Source organism: Neomonachus schauinslandi, chromosome 5, assembly GCF_002201575.2.
Source record: "Neomonachus schauinslandi chromosome 5, ASM220157v2, whole genome shotgun sequence".
Taxonomy (NCBI): domain Eukaryota; kingdom Metazoa; phylum Chordata; class Mammalia; order Carnivora; family Phocidae; genus Neomonachus; species Neomonachus schauinslandi.
Window position 1 is genome coordinate 96,259,939 of NC_058407.1, and position 22,241 is coordinate 96,282,179.

The 22,241-nt window shown below is 39.1% G+C and overlaps 1 protein-coding gene across 1 annotated transcript in view; it reads right to left on the bottom strand.

The window, feature by feature from the left end:
- Window positions 1-22,241, bottom strand: part of CD4 (CD4 molecule) — a 41,767-nt gene that overhangs the window by 12,834 nt on the left and 6,692 nt on the right. The gene's annotated exons all lie outside the window — the stretch shown is intronic.

The window sequence follows — 22,241 nt, forward strand, 5'->3', positions numbered from 1 at the left end:
TTGGTATTGAGTTTTGAGAGTTGTTTACATATTCTAGGTACTAGTCCTTTGTTGGATAGGTAGTTTGCATGTATTTTCTTACTTTTTTTTTTTTTTAAGATTCTATTTATTTATTTGACAGAGAGAGACACAGTGAGAGAGGGAACACAAGCGGGGGGAGTGGGAGAGGGAGAAGCAGGCCTCCCACTGAGCAGGGAACCCGATGCGGGGCTCAATCCCAGGACCCTGAGATCATGACCCGAGCCGAAGGCAGTCGCTTAACCGACTGGCCACCCAGATGCCCCAAAACTACATTTTATAAATTGTCTTCTCCTCTTTCTAGTAGATTTCTGCAGAGCAAAGTTTTTAATTTTGGTGAAGACCAATTTATGCATGTTTCTTTTTAGGGATTGTGCTTTTGGTATCAAGTTTAAGAACTCTTTGCCCAGGGCGCCTGGGTGGCTCAGTTGGTTAAGCGACTGCCTTCGGCTCAGGTCATGATCCTGGAGTCCAGGGATGGAGTCCCGCGTCGGGCTCCTTGCTCAGCGAGGAGTCTGCTTCTCCCTCTGACCCTCCCCAACTCATGCTTTCTCTCTCTCTCAAATAAATAAATAAAATCTTTAAAAAAAAAGAACTCTTTGCCCAGTCTAGGTCCTGAAAATTCTCTCGTATGGGTTATAATTTTACATTGAAGTTCATAGTCCATTTTGAGTTAGTTTTTAAATAAGGTGTGAGAATTAGGTCAAGGGTTTGTTGTTGCTGATGATCGCTTTTACTTACAGATGTCCAATTATTCTAGCACCATTTATTGAAAAGGCTATCTTTCCTTCAATGCACCATTGTAAAAAAAAAAAAAAAAAGTCCGTTGGACATATTTATGAGCATCTATTTATGGGTTCTCTATTTTGTTCCATTGATCTATGTGTCTAACCCCTCCACCAAGACCACACAAATTTGATTAGACTAGTTATATAATAAGTCTTGGAAGCAGATAGACTGAGTTCTCCTACTTTATTCTTTTTCAAAATTGGTTTAGTTCTTTGAGTTCTTTGGCTTTCCCTAAACATTTTTGAATAATCTTATTTATATCTACAAAAAAAAGTCTTGCTGGGACTTTGATAGGAATTGTGTTAAATATGTATATCAATTTGGGGAGAACTGACAACTTTACAATTGAGTCTTCCACTTATAAACATGGAATGTCTCTCCGTTTATTTAGATCTTCTTTGACTACTTTCATCAGTATGGTGTCGTTTTTAGCATACAAATCCTGTGCATGTTTGTTATGTTTACCTAAGTATTTTTTTGAGCATTTGTAAATGGCATTATCTTTTTAATTTCTGTATATACATATTCATTGCTAGGATATATGAAAACAATAGATTTTTGTATGTTTCTCTTACCTTCTGTAACCTTACTAAACTCACAAATTGATTCTAAGAGGTTTTTAAAAATATAGAATCTTTTAAGATTTTCTAAATAAATAATCATGTCATTTGCAAATAGGAACAGTTTTACTTCTTCTTTTCTAATCAGTATTTCTTTTGTATCCTTTTCTGGCCTTATTGTGCCTGCTAGGAGTTGCAGTACTATGTTGAATACAGGTAGTAAAGCAGATATCTTTGCTCTGTTCCTGATCTTAAGGGAAAGCATTCAGTCTTTCATTATTAAGCATTCAGTCTTTCATTATTAAGCATAAAAGTTGTAATATTTTTTTTAGATGCTTTTTAAATTTTCACTCAATTTGGGGCACCTGAGAGGCTCAGTTGCTTAAGCGGCTGACTCTTGATTTTGGCTCAGGTCATGATCTCAGGGTTGTGTGATCGAGCCTTGCATTGGGCTCCACTCTGTGCATGGAGCCTGCTTAAGATTCTCTCTCTCTCCCTCTCCCTCTGCCCCTCCCCACTCCCTCCCTGCTCTCTAAAAAGTAAATAAATAAAATCTTAAAAAAATTTTTTTTCGCTCAATTTGATGTACTTTTTCTCTTGAGACTTCATTGTTGACCCAGAGAATACTGAAAAGCTGTTTTCAAGTGTATGGAGATTTTCCTGTTATATTTCTGTTATTGATTTCTGGTTTGATTCCATGTGGTCAAAGAACACACTGCACAATTTCAATTATTTTAAGTTTGTTGAGGTTTAGGGTGCCTGGATGGTTCTGTCAGTTAAGCGTCTGGCTTCAGCTCAAGTCATGATCCTGGAGTCCCAAGATTGAGCCCCACATTGGGCTCCCTGCTCAGCGGGGAGTCTGTTTCTCCCTCTGCCCCTCACCCTACTCATATGCTCTCTCTCTCTCAAATAAATGAATAAAATCTTTTTAAAAATTTGTTGAGGTTTGTTTTATGGCTCAAGATATGGACCATCTTGGTATATGTTCTGTGGACATTTGAAAAGGATGAGCATTCTGCTGCTGTAGGGTAGAGTGTTCTATAAACGTCAATTAGATCCTGTTGATTGATGGTGTTGTTGAGTTCTTCTATACCTTTGCTGATTTTCTGTGTAGTTGTTTTGTCAATTGTTGGGAGAGGGGTGTTGAAGACTCTAACTATCAATGTGGATTTGTCCATTTTTCCTTTTAGTTCTATCAGTTTTCCTTCACGTATTTTGCAGACCCGCTGTTTGGTGCATACCTATTTAGGATTACTATGTCTTCTTGAGGGATTAACATCGTCATTATTATATAATGTCCTTATCTGACTCTGCTAGTTTTTTTGCTCTAACATTGACTTTATCTGATATTGATATATCCATTTTTGCTTTCTGTTGATTAATGCTTGCATGGCATACCTTTTCTCCATCCCTTTACTTGTCAACCTTCCTGTGTCATTATATTTAAAGTGAGTTTCTTATAGACAACATATTGTTGGGTTTTTTTTTTTTAATCTACTCTGTCAAATATTTAGACCATTGACATTTAATGTAATTATTGATAAGTTAGAGCTTAAGTCTGCTTGTTCTGTTTTCTTTTCTTTTCTTTTTTTTTAAAGATTTTATTTATTTATTTGACAGAGAGAGACACAGTGAGAGAGGGAACACAAGCAGGGGGAGTGGGAGAGGGAGAAGCAGGCTTCCCGCCAAACAGGGAGCCCAACATGGGACTCGATCCCAGGACCCTGGGATCATGACCTGAGCTGAAGGCAGACGCTTAACGACTGAGCCGCCTAGGTGCCCTAAATTTTATTTTTATTTAAGTAATCTCTATACCCAATGTGGGGCTTGAACTGACGACCCTGAAATCAAGAATCACATGCTCTTCTGACTGAGCCAGCCAGATGCCCCTTAAACATCTTTTTGTAACACATTTTTTTTAGAATAGTTTTAGATTTACAGAAATATTATGAAAATGGTAGAGTTTCCATATACTCTATACCAAATTTCTCCTCTTATTAACATCTTATATTAGTATTGAACATTTGTTATAAGTAATAAATCAATATTAACACATTGTTATTAACTAGTCCATACTTTACTCAGATTTCCTTTGTTTTTATCTAATGTCCCTTTTTACCCCAAGATCCTATCTAGGAGACCATATTACACTCAGTTGTCATGTCTCCTTTGGGTCTCCTTGGCTGTGACAGTTTATCAGACTTTCCTTATTTTTGATGACTTTGACATTTTTGAGGAATACTGGTCAGTTATTTTGTAGAATGTCTCTCTACCGGGGGGGATTAGTCTAATGTTTTTCTCTTGATTAGATTGGGTTTATGGGTCTGAGGGGGGAAGATCACAGAGATAAAGTGCCATTTTCATTACATATCAAGGGTACATACTATCCACATGACTTATGAGTGTTGTTGATTTTGATCACCTGGCTAAGTTAGTATTCTTCAGCTTTCTTCACTGTAAAGTTATTCTTACTCCCCTTTCCATGCTGTACTCTTTGGAAATTAATAACTATGCACAACCCACACTTAAAGAGTGAGGAGTTACGGTCCACCTCCTTGAGAGGAGATTATCTACATAAATTATTTGGAATTCTTCTACATAAGAGATTTGTCTCTTTTCCCCATTTATTTATTTATTCAATCAGTTATTATATCAGTATGGACTCATAGATTTTTTTTTATACTTTGGGATGTAAACATTTTTAAATGTGTTTTAGAATCCATTTTATTTTACCTGTGGTAATTTTGAGTGTATCTCTTTGTACATTTTTAGTGATTACCATAGGTACTATATTATATGTATATATAACCTATCATAGTCTACTTTTGTTATCATTTTACCTTACCTGCTTTTACATTCTTTTAACCTCCCCATTTATTATTTTATTTTATTTTATTTTAAAGATTTAGAGAGAGAGCGAGAGCATAAGTAGGGGGACAGAGGGAGAGGGAGAAGCAGACCCCCCACCCAACAGGGAGCCTGACACAGGGTCCCATCCCAAGACCCTGAAACCACGACCTGAGCCAAAGGCAGATGCTACTGACTGAGCCACCCAGGTGCCCCTAATGTCCCCATTTATAATTAGTTGTCTTAAATATTTCCCCTACATACAGTTAAAAACACACAGATAATGTTTTCATTTTTGCTTTAACTGTCAAACATAATTTAGAAAACTCAAGAGGAAAAGGAAAGCCTAATATATTTATCCATATATTTGTTTACTTTGTTCTTTCTTCCTGATATTCTCAGATTCCTTCTTCATTATTTCCTTTCTGTTTAAGGAACTTCCTTGAGCCATTCTTTTGGGGTAGGTCTGCTGGCAACAAATTCTTAGTTTTCTTTCATCTGAAAGTGTCTTGACTTCTTCATTCCCAAGGGTATTTTCTCTGGGTATAGAATTCTGGGTTTACTATTCTCTTCTTTTAGTATTTGAATAATATCATGTCACTTTCTTCAGACTTGCATGGTTTCTGATGAGAAATCTGCTGTCATTTAAAATGTTACCCTGTGGGTAAGATAGTCAATTTTCTCTAGTTGTTTTGAAGATTTTTTTTGTTTTGTTTTTGTTTTGAAGATTTTTTTCTTTAGTTCTTTAGTTCTCAGAAATTTAATTATGATAGGTCTTGATATGGATTTCCTTAGGTTTATCCTGCTTAAGGTTTGCTCAGCTTCTTGAATCTATAAACTAATATCTTACCAAATCTGGGACATTTTCAGGCATTATTTTTTCAAGTATTGTTTCAGCCCCATTTTTTCCCCTCTCCTTCTGTGTCTCCATTGATACAGATATTAGATCTTTTGTTATAGTCCCACAGGTCCCAAGGCTTTGTTCATTTTTTTCCAGTTGATTGTCTCTCTGTTGTTCAGATTGCATAATTTCTATTATTCTATTTTGCAATTCACTGGTTCTTTCCTCTGTCCTTTTCATTTTGTTGTTGAGTCCACCCACTGATCTTTGTACTTTGGTTATTATATTTTTCAGTTTTAAAATTTCCATGTGTTTTTTTTTAATTATATCTTTTACTCTTTTGCTGAGTTTTTTCCATTTTGTTCATTTGTTTCAAGTATGTTTGTAATTGCTTGCTGAAGGACTTTTTACTGTGGCTTCTTTAAAATCTTTGTCACACAATTTTTTTTTTAAGATTTTATTTATTTATTTGACAGAGAGAGAGACACAGCGAGAGAGGGAACACAAGCAGGCAGAGCGAGAGGGAGAAGCAGGCTCCCCGCTGAGCAAGGAGCCCGATGTGGGGCTTGATCCCAAGACCTGGAGATCATGACCTGAGCAGAAGGCAGACACTCAACGAATGAGCCACCCAGGTGCTCCTGTCACATAATTCTAACATCTCTTTCATCTCAGTGTGGGTATGCACTGATTCTTTTTTTCATCCAGCTTGAGATCTTCCTGGTTTTGGGTATCATGAATGATTTTTTAAAAATAGCTTTATTTTTTTAAGTTTATTTTTTTAGTAATCTCTACACTCAATGCAGGACTTGAATCCATGGTCCTGAGATCAAGAGTCACATGCTCCTCTGACTGAGCCAGCCAGGTGCCCTTCATGAATGTTTTTTTACTGGAACCTGGACATTTGAATGTTATGTAATGAGATTTTGGATCTTATTTAAGCCTTCTATTTTAACTGGCTTTCTTTGACATCACTCTGACAAGGGAAGAGAGTGGCACCATCTTATGACTGCCAGGTAGGGATAGAAATCTAGGTTCCCCTCTCATTCTCCATTGCTGCTAGAAGGGGATGCTCCTTATAACTGGACAGGGGTAGAAGTTCCAGCTCCTCACATGGTCTCCATAAACCCTATGGTGGCAGCTTTGTTATTGCTGAGTGATGATGAAAGTCTTGACTCTCCACTAGACCTCCTCTGACAACCACCCAGCAAGGAGGGGTGCCTCATGAATGCTGGGTGGGGGTGGAAATCCAGGCTTCTTATATGATCTTTACAGACAATACAGGGGGTTGAGAACCCTTGCCACTGGCTGATGGGAATCAATGGCCCAGGTTTCTACTGGGGCCAGTGGGGGTATTGGGGTACCTCATTACAACCTCAGGAGGGTGGAAGTTTAGGCTCCCCACTCAGCCTTTTCTGGCACGGGAAGGAGCCACTGTTTTTCTTCTAGTATCTGACAGGAGTAGAGCAGTTATTATCTAAAAGTATTTTGTCTTTCTAGGTTGCTCCTTTCCTGGTCCTTTGGCTAGAGAGAGCAGGCTTTTTGTTGAGCCTTATTTTTGTCTATGTCCATTGAGATTTCCAAGTTGCTGACTTGTTTAGCTCCAAGACTGGGATACACAAGGCAAAAGAAAACTCACCACTATGTTGTTCCTCAGACCCTGGGGTCTCTACCACTCTGCACCTTTCAGAGTCTTCTTATGTTAATTCTATATGTAACGTCCTGGGTTTTCTGTTGTACTTAATGTGCTTAGCAAAAAGTATGTTACTATGGATTGAATTGTGTGTCCCACCCCCAAATTCATATGTTGTAGCTCTAACACTCAATGTGATGGTATTTGGAAGTGGGGTCTTTGAAAAATAATTAGATTTAGATTTAGATGAGGTCATGAGGTCCTCATGATGGAATTTGTGCCCTTATAAGAAGAGACACCAGAGAGCTTGCTTCTTCTCTGTCTCTGCCATGTGAGGACACAGCAAGAGGACACTACCCTGGAGAGAAGAGAGTTCTCTCCAGAACCCAACGGTGTTGATACCCTAATCTTGAACTTCTCGCCTACAGTATTGTGAAAACATAAATTTCCATTGTTTGAGCCACCTAGTTTATGGTATTCTGTTATGGCAGCCCAAGCTGACTAATATATATGTCTACTCCGTTTTCCTGAAAGCCCTCATTTTTTTATTACCTGAGTAATTTTTTATCCTTGTACCATAGTTCAATTCTTTCTTCACTAACGGATATTGAGGTTGAATTTTATTCTTGTATAGTATAAGCAACGCTTACAACATCCTTGCACAGATATCATGAAATACTCACAATTTTATTTTTGTCAAGTAAATTTTCCAGAGTAGCTATTACTACACAAAAGAGTTATAATTTTGTTTTTGTTAAACTTTGGCAGGTTACTTTTATTTTGTTATTTTTTTAAGATTTTATTTATTTATTTGACAGAGAGAGACAGCAAGAGAGGGAACACAAGCAGGGGGAGTGGGAGAGGGAGAAGCAGACTCCCTGCTGAGCAGGGAGCCCGATGTGGGGCTTGATCCCAGGACCCTGAGATCATGACCTGAGCCGAAGGCAGACGCTTAATGACTGAGCCACCCAGGCGCCCCTGGCAGATTACTTTTAAAAATTAGTCTAATAATTAATTGTCTCAACATGATAAAATGTTACGAGGGAGTAAGATAAAAGGTAATACAGCATGATATCATCTATGTAAAAATATATACAGTATATTTTCCACACTAAACAAAGCCTGGAAGGAAATAAATCAAAATGTTAACAGAGGATAGCTCTGAATGGTGGAGTATGCATGCACTTGATTTTCTTCCTTATTCATTTTTGCATTTGCCAAATATTCTGTAATGAGTATGTAATACTTTTTAAGTCTGGAGAAAAAACAGTAACACCAATAAAATCTGCATAAAGGAAGTAATGTATTGGAAGGTGCAAATTAATATATAGTCAAATCTTATAGCAGATGCCATTGGAGAAAAATTTGTATAACAGAAAGATATCTAAATATGAAGCTGAACTGGCCCACCAATTTCACTTCTAGGAATTTATCTTACAAAGACATTTGCATATATGTCCAGAGATACACAGTTTGATTCACCGTTTGTGATAGCAATAAACTGAAAACAGCCTAAGTGTGCGACAATATGGGTTAGTCAAATAAAACATGGTATAATTATGAAAAAGAACTATGTAGTCACTGAAAAGAAATGAGGTAGAAATATAGACAGATATAGATATATAAACACACACATATCTGTCTAATTTAAAAGAAAGAATATCTGTCTAATTTAAAAGAAAGAAAGCAAGGTTAGAACCACTATCTGAACGTCTCTTTTGTTTTCCACTGTATTATATCCCCAGCGCCTAATGTAGAACATTACCTGGCACTTGTAAGCACTCAATATATACATATACATATGTACATACATATATATGATGAATTTATTATTTTATGTAAGAAAAGAGGGGACTGTATACATATATGCAGAGATCATCTCTTGAAGGAAACACAAAAACTGGTTAAAAGTTGCCTCTGGGGAAGGTAACTGAGAAACGGGATCAACAGTACAGGAAGATTTATTATCATTTATTAAAAATGAGACAATAGGCCCAAAATGGAGTCACTTATGCTAATCCCCACATCTGCAAACCAAGACTCTCCTAGGAATGTAATCTTTAACCAGACAGTCTGGAATTATCTGGTCATCACTAGTGAAGAAGTCTGCCTGATATACCCTTTTTGTCCCCCTTAGGAAGGTGACCTTGCCTGAAATGAGCACTCTTTGCTAATAAACTTTCCTGCCCCCTCTTCTCCTTTAAAACCTTTCATTTTCTACAGCTCCTTGGAACCCCTTTCTATTTGCTGGATAGGATGCTGCCCAATTCATGAATCACTGAATAAAGCCAATTAGATCTTCAAATTTACTGAGTTGAATTTTGTTTTTTCACAGATTTGGCAACAGTGGTGGGATTGAAGGAAACTTCTGACAGCATTCAGGGACAATGAGAAACACAGGCTTGGTACTTGTGAACCCTTTTGAGTTCTCTGTATTTCTCACCATTTCCAAGGGCCATGGGTAAGCCCTCTTGGTTCTGAGTTCCGCACTCTTTGCATCAAGCTCCTGATCTAATTAGCTTTCCAGTCAGTTCCTCATTTGTCTGGAACCACTAGTTCCATGTTGAGAACTGGTGGTAATTTGGACCACAGTTCACCATTTGATTGGAAAACCCAGTCCTTGGTTCCATCCCCAGATTCCAAACTGGGAACTGCTAGCAATTTAGTCTGCAATTCCGCATTTACTTGGAATTTCCCTAGATTCCACTATAGGAACTGCTATTTGGAATCAGCCCACAGTCCTCATTTTGGGGGGTTTGCCAGTACAATCCTTTCTCCAAACCCCAGTTTCACGTTTGGGAATTGCTGGTGGTACACAGCAATGTGTACTTGGCCAGGCCACAGTAATAATATCTCTCGGTTACTGCTGGTATATTAAGATGCAGATGTTTGGTTTGTTTTGTGTAGATAAAGGCTATTGCTACTCAGAAGTAGCTGCAAAATTGTTGGGCACAGGTTGAGCATTTAAAAGTTGTCAGAGCAGTGGCCACCTAACCTAGACTCCCGTGTCAGTATAAGTTGGTCATGGTATGTTTTAGATTGACATTAGGTCACCCACCAATCTCAAGATTGAGATACACTGTAAAAGATCACACAACTCTCAACCCAGCATCACATCCCCTTTAGGCTCAAGAGACCCAAAGGCTCAGCTTAAAAGATAAATAAATAACGATAAAGATGGGATCCTTAAATTCTAAAAAGTTAAGCATGTCACCTTCTAGCACACATGCTCATTTGTCTAATCTTAGGTTGTTTTTAATAAGATTTGGTCATTTTCATAGATATTTATGGCTTCTGGACCATAGGATGTTCACTCTCACCCCCTTTATTCAACATAGTATTGAAAGTCCAAGCCACAGCAATTAGACAACAAAAAGAAATAAAAGGCATCCAAATTGGTAAGGAAGAAGTAAAACTATACACAGATGACATGATACTATCTATAGAAAACCCTAAAGACTCCACCAAAAAAACACTAGAACTGATAAATGAATTCAGTAAAACTGTAGGATACAAAATCAGTGTACAGAAATCTATTGCATTCCTATACACTAATAAAGCAGCAGAAAATGAAGTTAAGAAAACAATCCCATTTACAATTGCACCAAAACCAATAAAATATCTAGGAATAAACTTAACCAAAGAGGTGAAAGACCTGTACTCTGAAAGCTATAAAACACTGATGAAATAAAATTCAAATGATGCAAAGAAATGGAAAGACATTCCATGCTCATGGATTGGAAAAACAAATATTATTAAAATGTCTATACTAGGGCACCTGGCTGGCTCCGTCAGGAGAGCATGCAACCCTTGATCTTGGGGTCATGAGTTTGAGCCCCATGTTGGGTATAGAGATTACTTAAAAATTAAATAAAATTACAAAAACAACAAAATTTAAATAAAATAAAATGTCTATACCACCCAAAGCAATCTACAGATTTAAGGCAATCCCTATCAAAATACCAACAGCAATTTTTACGGAGCTAGAACAAACAATCCTAAAATTTGTGTGAAACCACAAAAGACCTCAAATAGCCAAAGGAATCCTGAAAGAGAAAAACAAAACTGGAGGTATCACAATCCAGATTTCAAGTTATATTACAAAGTGGTAGTAATTATAACAGAATGATACTGACATAAAAATAGACACATAGATCAATGGAATAGAACAGAAAACCCAGAAATAAACTGCAATTATATCATCAATTAGGTGGCTCAGTCGGTTGAGCACCTGCCTTTGGCTCAGGTCATGATCCCAGGGTTGAGTCCCACATCAGGCTCCTTGCTCAATGGGGAGCCTGCTTCTCCCTCTGCCTGCAGCTCCTCCTGCTTATGCTCTCTCTCTGACAAATAAATAAATAAAATCTTAAAAAAAAAAAAGACCTAAATGTGAGACTTGAAACCGTAAAAACCCTTTCCCCTCCCCAAATTTTAATTTAAATTCTAGTTAGTTAATGTATAGTATAATATTGATTTCAGGAGTAGAATTTAGTGATTCATCACTTATGTGTAACACCCAGTGCTCATCATAACAAGTGCTCTCCTTAATACCCATCACCCATTTAGTCCATCTCCCACCCACCATAAAACCATAAAAATCCTTGAAGAAAGCACAGTCAGTAATCTCTCTGACATTGGCCATAGCAACAAGACGTCTCTTGAGGCAAGGGAAATAAAAGCAAAAATAAACTATTGAGACTACATGAAAATAAAAAGCTTCTGCACAGCAAAGAAACAATTAACAAAACTAAAAGGCAACCTGCCGAATGGGAGAAGGTATTTACAAAGGCCATATTCTGATAAAGGATTAGTATCCAAAATATATAAAGAACTGATACAACTCAACACCCAAAAACCAAATACTCCAATTAAAAAATGGGCAAAAGACATGAACGGACATTTCTCCAAAGAAGACATACAGTTGGCCAACAGACACATGAAAAGATGCTCGACATCATTCATCATCAGGGAAATGTAAATCAATGCAAATCAAAACTACAATGTGTTATCACTCCCCCCCTCCCCAGAATGGCTAAGTCAAACATCAAAAACACAAGAAACAACCAGTGTTGGTGAGGATGTGGAGGAAAAGGAACCCTCTTGCACTGTTAGTGGGAATGCAACTGGTGCAGACACTGGGGAAAACAGTATGGAGGTTTCTCAAAAAATTAAAAATAGAACTACCCTATGGCCCAGGAATTGCTCTCCTAGGTATTTGCCCAAAAAATACAAGAACACGGGGTGCCTGGCTGGCTCAGTTAGAAGAGCATGTGACTCTTGATCTCAGTGTCATGAGTTTGAGCCCCATGTTGGGTGTAGAGATTACTAAAAAAATAAATACAACTTAAAAAAAAATACAAGAACATTAACTCAAAGGAATACATTCACCCCTATGTTTATTGCAGCATTATTTAGAGTAGCCAAGATATGGAAGCAGCCCAAGTGTCCATAGATGAATGGATAAAGAAGAGGTGGTATACATATAATGGAATACTATTGAGCCACAAAAAAAAGAATGAAATCGTGCCATTTGTAACAACATGGATGGAGCTAAAGAGTATTATGCTAAGCAAAATAAGTCAGTTAGAGAAAGGCAAACACCATATGATCTCACTCATATGTGGAATTTAACAAACAAAACAAACAAGCAAAGAAAAAAAGAGAGAGAGAGAGAGAGAGAGAAACCAAGAAATAGGCTCTTAACTATAGAGAACAAACTGATGGTTACCAGAAGGGAAGGGTTGGGGGGACAGGGGAAATAGGGGATGGGGATTTAAGAGTACACTTATCATGATGGGAAAAAAAAGGTTTCAAAATTCCAAAATACCTTCATTAAAAGATGCATTGCAAAAAAGCAAATGAAAAATTAAAGACACAGCGGTACCTAAAACAAAACACTATATGACTGACGTAACTCCACTGCTCCCCTCTATCCTTCTTTATTTGACTACTCATTCCAGTAATCCTCCGCCTGAATTGTCTTTCCACTCTGAAAAGACTACAAGACCGTAAACAAAAGTCTGCCAAACGAGTGACCTTACAGACACACCCATACTATCCTCAAAAGAGAGCCCCTATCTGGACCCCTCCCAGAGTTGATGGGACTCTATGGGATTTTTTGCTAAACTGCTATGTTATTCCCTTCAAGCAGCCAAGGGAAAACTAAAATTAAAGCTAATGGAAAACTTTGCCAAATTCTGGTAGATACCCGAGCTGCATACAGATGGGATCCTGGAAAAACTGGCAGAACCCAGCTCAAGGTGAGAACTCCTACCAGAGTCAGCTCTTCTCTATCTCTGACTGTAGTACCAAGTAGAGAGAGAAAATAAAATATCTTTCTCACCCTCTTTGTGGCTACCTCTTGAGTCCAAGAATATTTACTGTTTGTCCCAGGTGAACACTGACAAGATATTTAAAAGGATTTCTGAGGTGCCTGGGTGGCTCAGATGGTTAAACATCTGCCTTCGGCTCAGGTCATGATCTCAGGGTCCTGGGATCGAGCCCTGCATCGGGCTCCCTGCTCAGCAGGGAACCTCCTTCTCCCTCTCCCTCTGCCTGCCGCTCTGCTTACTTGTGCTCTCTCTCTCTGTCAAGTAAATAAAATCTTAAAAAAAAAAAAAAAGAAATGTAGTAAAAATGAAACCAAACACTTTTCGGGTTCACATGATCTGAGGTAATCTTTAGTAATTAAAAGCTAGTTTACATTTGTTGGTTTAATTGAAATAGATATGTCTTTAGAATTATCAACATTAAAAACAATGCAGACGGGGCGCCTGGGTGGCTCAGTCAGTTAAGCGTTTGCCTTCAGCTCAGGTCAGGGTCTCAGAGTCCTGGGATAGAGCCCCGTGTGGGGGGAGGGGGGCTCCCCTGCTCAGCAGGGAGTCTGCTTCTCCCTCTCCCTCTCCCTGCTCATTCTCTCTCAAATAAATAAATCTTTAAAAAAATTTTTAAAAATAAAAACAATGCAGACACACAACTTTTATTCTACCTGGGGTTATTAGTCAAATAAGTTCCTGTTATCTCTGTTAAAAAATTTCTGCCCCTCTCCCCCCCCCCAGCTTATGCTCTCTCTCTCTCAAATAAATAAATAAATAAAATCTTTATTTAAAAAAAGAAAGCATGTTTCTAGAAGTTATAAAATGTATTTATATGTCTGCCAAGCCACAGAATGCTAATGCAATTGCTCACTTCATAGTTTCCACTAGAAATTAAAGGTTTTTAGGGGCTAAAAAAAGTCTAATATATGTAATTTAAACTACTTGAAATAATAAGGAAAACATTCTCCATATGCAAGGAAAGTAGGATGTGAGTTTTTGGTAAAAGAAGGTATGGTAGGGGCGCCTGGGTGGCTCAGTCAGTTAAGCATCTGACTCTTGATCTCAGCTCAGGTCTTGATCTCAGGGTTGTGAGTTCAGGCTCCGTGACTTAAAAAAAAAGTATGGTAAAAGAAAAATGGAAATGCTTTTTTTTGGTTGAGGAAAAAGAAAATAATTTTGTCCTAAAGTGAGCCTCCAGTTATCATTTTAAAATATTGTGTTTTGGGGCACCTGGGTGGCTCAGGCAGTTGAGTGTCTGGCTTTTGATTTCAGCTCAGCTCATGATCTCAGATTGAGCCCAGCTCTGCACTGAGTGTGGAGCCTGCTTGGGGTTCTCCCTCTCCCTCTGCCTCTCTGCCCTTGCTCATGCTCTCTCTCTCAAAAAAGTAAAACATGAAATGAAATGAAATGAAATGAAATGAAATGTTGTGTTTCACAGAAATAACCAAATTTCCTTGTCAATTTCATTATACTGAACTTTCATCAGATCTTTAACACATTTTTTTAAAAGTCTTTTGTCACTTATAGACAGTTCATGTATTACTCTGATGCTTTTGTAAAAGTCCCTACAAAGGTGCTTCATCAAGAAGATTCATTGAGGGCACCTGTGTGGCTCAGTCGAAGCGTCTGCCTTCAGCTCAGGTCATGATCCCAGAGTCCTGGGATAGAGCCCCGCATCGGGCTCCCTGCTCAGCGGGAAGCCTGCTTCCCCCTCTCCCTCTCCCACTCCCCCTACTTGTGTTCCCTATCTCGCTGTGTCTCTTTCTGTCAAATAAATAAATAAAATCTTAAAAAAAAAAAAAGATTCATTGAAAGGACTCTAGCAAACACAGTTTTCTGATAACTTTAAGATTAAAAAAAAATGAACAAAGTAAGACTTTCCAGAATTAATGGGAAAAAAAACTAGATTTAAGCAAGAATTAATAACATGGGACTTAATGAGCTGAGGAGGATGATTATAATTTCTATGACTTCTTGCTTGAAACATTGCTGGTTCTTTAATGTTTTATTTTTCCAGATTGAGGAAACTTTTTCTCTTAAGCCATTTATGACTTATAACAAGTTAGTAAAGTATGCCTCTGTAACCAAAGATGAAACATTTACTTTTTCTCCTTACCTAATCCCTCCAAAATTTGAAAACTCTTGAGTATTCTTTTTATGACAAAATAGTTATTCACACAAGTTCAATGAGACAATATTCTCCTTGTAACAGGACACAAATGGAAACATTGGTTATATTACCAAGGCTTTGACTGGAATGTTCTATTTAAGAGAGACAAGCATAGATTCAGATATAACTAGACAGCTTTGAAGAAATAAGGTTGACTTTATGGAGCCAATAAAGCCCCTTGGAAAAACTGACCTGGTACCTTGTTCATAATGTTCCAGCAAAGCAGTCTTTAAAAAAAAAAAAGAAAGAAAGAAAGAAAAGCTTATATGGTCAATCACTATTCTTGCTGCACTTATGTAAATAATCAGACCAAGTTTAATGCAAATGAATTCGTTTTATTGTAATTATCTTTGATAAAAATGGGGATAATTATAGAGACAAAAATTATGTTTGCACCTTTGTCCATATTAGATTCTAACCCTGTTAATTGTCTTTGAGTTTTTCTTATATACCTGTATACTGGACTGGGTCCTGAATTCTTCTAGTTCCCTCAGATACCTGTCTGCAACTCTCCAAACTAACATTTCCAATTTTCTTTTCTCCTTTTGATTTGGAATCACTAAGAACAAAGACTGCCTTTGAATTTCCTCGGATGGAACTAAATCAGGTCCTCTTCGCTACCCAGATGGCAGCCAAACTTCAGGGACCTGAGCCTTGGGGACATGTCCTACAGCTGAGGAAGTCACCACCTGCCATCTGGCCCTGTGCACCTCAAAATCTTTGAGCTGGACACCTGAAAATCAAATTGTCTAAGAAGAGAAGTAGCTGATGTTAAGATAAATTGCTTCCACTCAAGAAGCTGGATCAAGACTTCATACTTAAACTGAACATGAAACTCTTTCTTCCTCTCTTTCTTTCCTTTACTCTGGCATTGGCTTGGAAAGATAACACTATCATCTGGATCTCCCAGGTCATTGTTAAGGGGGGTAACCCTTCAGACTGCTAGATTGGTCATCAAAAATTTTGATCTGTCCATGATGCTAGAGACCCCCTGGTCCATTTCCCTGTTTCTGGTTAACAATCCCAAACCTGGGGAAGGGACACCAGGCAAGGGTAATCAGAAGAAAACCACCTGTGTGGTCTACAGACCCCTAAATTTTACTGGTCTCCATGACTGTCGCCTTTCCAGTCCTGAACCACAGACTCAAACAGGAATTGCCAGGAGGCATTCCTGATTCAAAATTAGCTTGGTAGACCAGTGTTCCCCTGGCTAGTATTAAATGCAAATGAGGCTACGATCAGGAACGTCTTAACTCTTGAAAGTATTGCAGAATCCACTGCTAAAATAATAGCTGCCCGACAAAAATCCTTAGGCTCTCTGGCCAAAGTTATTCTTGATAATAAGACAGACTTTAATTCTCTCTTAGCTGAGCAAGGAAGTGTCTGCCATGACCAACATCACCTGCTGAGCCTGGATTAACACTTCTAGGGAGGTTGAAATTCAGTTACATAAGCTCACCGACCAAGTCACTTGGCTTAAAAAGGTGACTCTTTTAGGGCACCTGGGTGGCTCAGTCATTAAGCGTCTGCCTTCAGCTCAGGTTGTGATCCCAGGGTCCTGGGATCGAGCCCCGCTTCGGGCTCCCTGCTCTGTGGGAAACCTGCTTCTCACTCTCCCACTCCCCCTGCTTGTGTTCCCTCTCTTGCTATGTCTCTCTCTGTCAAATAAATAAATAAAATCTTAAAAAAAAAAAAGTGACTCTTTTAATGGGGTCTTTCTTTGACTTGCTTGATTTTTATTGGTTTGGGTCTTAGGGATCATGACTCCAAAGTGCACTCCAAACATTGGGAATTTTCCTGCTAATAATAATCACACTAGTCTCCCTGGTGCATTGTATCTTCTCAAAGGCTTTATTTTCTTTTTTTAAGGTTTCATTTATTTATTGGAGAGAAAGAAGGCATGAGCAAGGGGAGGGGCAGAGGGAGAGGGAGAAGCAGACTCCCTGCTGAGTCGGGAGCCCAACCCAACTCGGGGCTCGATCCCAGGACCCCAGAATTATGACTTGAGCGGAAGGCAGAAACTTAAGGGACTGAGCCACCCAGGTGCCTCCCTCTCAAAGGTTTTAAACCCACTGTTTGCTGCTGTTAACCACCAAGCAAATGATCTCCCTAAGACTGGAACATCAAAAAAGGAACAAAAAGAACCATCAACTTAAAAACTGTAAACTTGAAGTTATAACCTGTGAATGTCACAGAGATTAGGGGGGAAAAGTCATGACCTGTGAGTACCAGACAAAGAATCAACAGAAACTTCAAGAACTTAAGAGCAGTAGCTGGGAGGGGCGCTAATGCCAAGCTCAGTTCAGCTGTGAGCTATGATCAAAAGAGGGGAACTTTGAAACAAGAGCCAACAGGACCAAAATGGAGTCAGTTATGCTAACCCCCACATCAGCAAACCAAGACTTAATACCTAACCTAACTGCAGTTTCAGCTTTTCCCAGGAACAGAACCTTTAATGAGTCAATCTGGAATTACCTGGTCAGCACTAGTGAGGAAATCTGCCTGACAGACCCCTTCTGTCCCCTCAAGCAGGTGGCCTTGCCTAAAACAATGCACTCTTTACTAATAAACTTCCTTTTCCCCACCCCTTCTTTGCCTTTAAAAACCTCTCCTTTCGGGGAGCCTGGGTGGCTCAGTCGTTTAGTGTCTGCCTTCGGCTCAGGTCATGATCCCAGGGTCCTGGGATCGAGCCCTGCATCCGGCTCCCTGCTCTGCGGGAAGCCTGCTTCTCCCTCTCCCACTCCCCCTGCTTGTGTTCCCTCTCTCGCCATGTATCTCTCTGTCAAATAAATAAATAAAATCTAAAAAAAAAAAAAAAAAAAACCTTTCCTTTCTACAGCTCTTCAGAGCTCTTTTCTATTTGCTAGTTGGGATGTTACCCAATTTATGAATCACTGAATAAAGCCAGTTAGATCTCCGAATTTACTCAGCTGAATTTTGTTTTCAACACACTGGGTATCATTTGTATGGTTTTAAATGTTTACCATGAACCTGTGTTGCTTTTTCAAATCATTTTAACTTTAAAATTAATAAAAATAAATAAAGTCTCAGCTGGAAGTCTGCTTATTTCAAGCAATTCAGCAGAATAAAATTCTAGGACAAGAAAAATCACTTGCAGAGTTTGTGGGAGTGTTCTGAGCTCTGCCGGGGTGAAAATTACATAATGGCCACTAGGAGCCCACAGGCCAAGAAAGGACACAGGTTAGTTTGATCATAGGGTCCTATTTGTTTGTTTGTTTGTTTATTTTATTTAAAAGACCTTATTTATTTAAGATAGAATGAGAGAGCACGAGCGTGGGGGAAGAGCAGAGGGAGAAGGAGAAGCAGGCTCTCCACTGAGCAGGGAGCCCAACGCAGGGCTCAATCCCAGGTTCTCCAGATCATGACCTGAGTCGAAGACAGACGCTTAACTGACTGAGCCATCCAGGCGCCCCCATAGGGTCCTCTTTAAACAGCTGTCTGAAGGAAAGGACATGGGCAGGCAAAGGGCAGTTAACCTGCTGATTTCTGCTTTGTGTGCCTTTATCAGAAAGACATCAGGAATTGGGGGTTTTGTTAATTTTAGGGAATGGCTTTGGGTCAATAAAGATCCAGCCCAATATCCCCCTTTTTATTCATGTCCAAACATGAAGAGTGGACATGGGTGGGTGTCTGAATTGTCACTCTGGGGCCCCAGCAAGAACCTCCTTGCCAAAAATGGAGGACTTCTCTCCCACTGGACAGAGGCAAGAAGAGGAGACATCCATTTTCAACAAAGATGGTTTTCTATGCACTGTGGCCAATTCAGTTTTGATTGCACTGAGGATAACTTTCTACAAGAGAGCCTAGGGCTGAAAGTTGAAAGACCAAAGCTCTAGCCCCAGCTCTGCCTCTAACCGGGCACAAACTCGGGGCAGGGACTTCTCCCTGGGCCTCAGTTTCCTCACTAGTAAAGTCAGAGTCTTGGACTAAAGCCGTATTTCCCCAGACATCAACCATTCACATATCTTATACATGATTTTGGCCAAATCTACCTATCTTATTAATGTAACATCTTTAAATGCATTCACTTTTTTTAGATTAAATAAATTTATTTTAAAAGGAAAGTTTAGGGGCGCCTGGGTGGCTCAGTAGTTTAAGTATTTGACTGTTGATTTTGGCCCAGGTCATGATCTCAGGGTTGTGAGATCGAGCGTCGCATTGGGCTTCTGCACTGAGTGTGGACCCTGCTTAAGATTCTCCCTCTCCCTTTCCCTTTTTTTTTTTTTTAAAGATTTTATTTATTTATTTGAGAGAGAGAGAATGAGAGACAGAGAGCATGAGAGGGAGGAGGGTCAGAGGGAGAAGCAGAGTCCCTGCCAAGCAGGGAGCCCGATGTGGGACTCGATCCTGGGACTCCAGGATCATGACCTGAGCCGAAGGCAGTCGCTTAACCAACTGAGCCACCCAGGCGCCCCTCCCTTTCCCTTTGCCCCTCCCATCCCCAGTTCATGCTCTCTCTCTCTCTAAAAATAAAAAATAAATGGGCGCCTCGGTGGCTCAGTCAGTCAGGCTTCTGCCTTCGGCTCAGGTCATGATCTCAGGGTCCTGGGATCAAGCCCCACATCAGGATCCCTGCTTGGTGGGGTGTCTGCTTCTCCCTCTGCCTCTCTCTCTGTGCTCCCTCTCTCTCAAATAAATAAAATCTTTAAAAATAATAATAATAAAATAAATAATAAAAATAAATAAAAGGAAAGTTTGTATCACTATAATAAACAGAGAGTCTGTAGCATTTGACATAAATGGAAGGCACTATTAAAAACAAAAAATAATGTTTTTATAATTATCACAGCTAACACTTGAGCCCATCAATTAATCTTAATAGCACAAAAAGAGTTATAGACATCTCATAGCTCCTGATGTGATGAAATTGGTAGTACAAAACACCACCTATGAGGTGTTCTTGTAAAAAAATTACTGGGACACCTGGGTGGCTCAGTCAGTTAAGCATCTGCTCAGGTCATGATCCCAGGGTCCTGGGATCCAGTCCCACATTGGGCTCCCTGCTCAGCGGGAAGCCTGCTTCTCCCTCTCCCCCCTGCTTATGTTCCCTCTCTCGCTGTGTCTCTCTCTGTCAAATAAATAAATAAAATCTTTAAAAAAAAAAAAAAGAATTCTTCATTTGTAAAAATAAACAGATTCTATCATACTCAAGATTTAACAACATTGGGGCGCCTGGGTGGCTCAGATGGTTAAGCGTCTGCCTTCGGCTCAGGTCATGATCCCAGGGTCCTGGGATCCAGTCCTGCATCGGGCTCCTTGCTCTGCAGGGAGTCTGCTTCTCCCCCCGCCTGCCATTCCCCCTGCTTGTGCTCGCTCACTCTCTCTCTCTGACAAATGAATAAATAAAATCTTTAAAAAAAATTAAATGTGAACTTAATCAAGTCTCTAGGTTTAACCACCAATCGATAGGAGATTCAAGGGACAGAGGAACATGTTAAATGACACCATAGGAATGCAGCCAGCTCCTATTCAAACGTGTAAAACTTCACAGGACAGTTGCCTCGTTTCTTCAACCAATCAGCAGTAAGAGAAAAAAATCTGGGGGAGCAAATATGTAAATTCAAAGGGATTTAAGGGACATATCAACCAAATACCATGCCTAAATTTTTATCTGGATCCTGATTCATATAAACCAAATGTAAAAATAATATTAGAGGCAATTAGGAAAATTTGAACACTGCCTGGATATATATCATCATTAAGGGATTATTCTTCATTTTTAATGGGTGACAATGATACTGTGGATATGTTTTTTTAAAGAGTCATTACATTTGGGGCACCTGGGTGGCTCAGTGGGTTGGGTGTCTGCCTTTGGTTCAGGTCATGATCCCGGGGTCCTGGGATCGAGCCCTACATTGGGCTCCCTGTTCGCTGGGGAGCCTGCCTCTTCCTCTCCCTCTACCCCTCCCTTCTCCTCATGCTCTCTCTCTCTCTCTCTCTCTGTCAAATAAATAAATAAAATCTTAAAAAAAACTGAGTCATTACATTTTAGGAGGGGAAGAAAAAAAGAGTCATTACATTTTAGAGATACATATCGAAGTATTTACAGACTAAATAATACCATGGTTGGTATTTGCTATAAAATAATATGGTGGTGGAGGTTTGGGGATGTAGATGAAAGGAAACCATTAATTGACCATGAATCGATAATTGCTGAAGCTGAGTGGGATACATGGGAGTTCATTATCTAATTATTCTACTTTTATATATGTTTAAATTTTTCATAATTAAAAAGTTATTAAAAATAAGCAATGAAGGGCACCTGGTGGGCTCAGTGGTGGAGGGTATGACTCTTGATCTTGGGGTTGTGAATTCAAGCCCCACGATGAGTGTAGAGATTACTTTAAAATAAAATCTTAAAAAAACCAATAAAAATAAAAATGAGCAATGAAATACAAACAATGGTAAATCTAATAAACTTATAAAATAAAAACATATTTACAAAAACACATTTCATGCTGATGAGGTTTTCTCATACGGTGCTTCTGTTCAACAAGTTGAATATTAGAGGCCATACATACAAGAAAGAAGAATTATTTAAAGAAGAGTATAAGGGCAAACCTCAATGTGACAGTATAACTCCTTTACTGCAAAATACGTTCCTAAGAAGTATGGAGATCTTAATTCTTTTTACTTTAAAAGCGAGAAAAAATATCATTGTGTTGCTTTTTTTTTATTATTATTTTATTTATGCATTTGAGAGAGAATGAGATAGAGAGAGCATGAGAGGGGGGAGGGTCAGAGGGAGAAGCAGACTCCCTGCCGAGCAGGGAGCCCGATGCGGGACTCGATCCCGGGACTCCAGGATCATGACCTGAGCTGAAGGCAGTCACTTAACCAACTGACCCACCCAGGCGCCCTTGTGTTGCTTTTTAATGGAAGTAAAAACGTATCATCCTGGGTCTGTAGCAATAATATCCATGAAATTACAGGTTTTATATGATAGTTATTTCTCTAAGATCCATTAAAATAAGGCCATGAACATTAAAATTCTGAAATTATAATAGACACCGAAAGCCACTCCCTGGGCCACCCGCAGTTGACACAG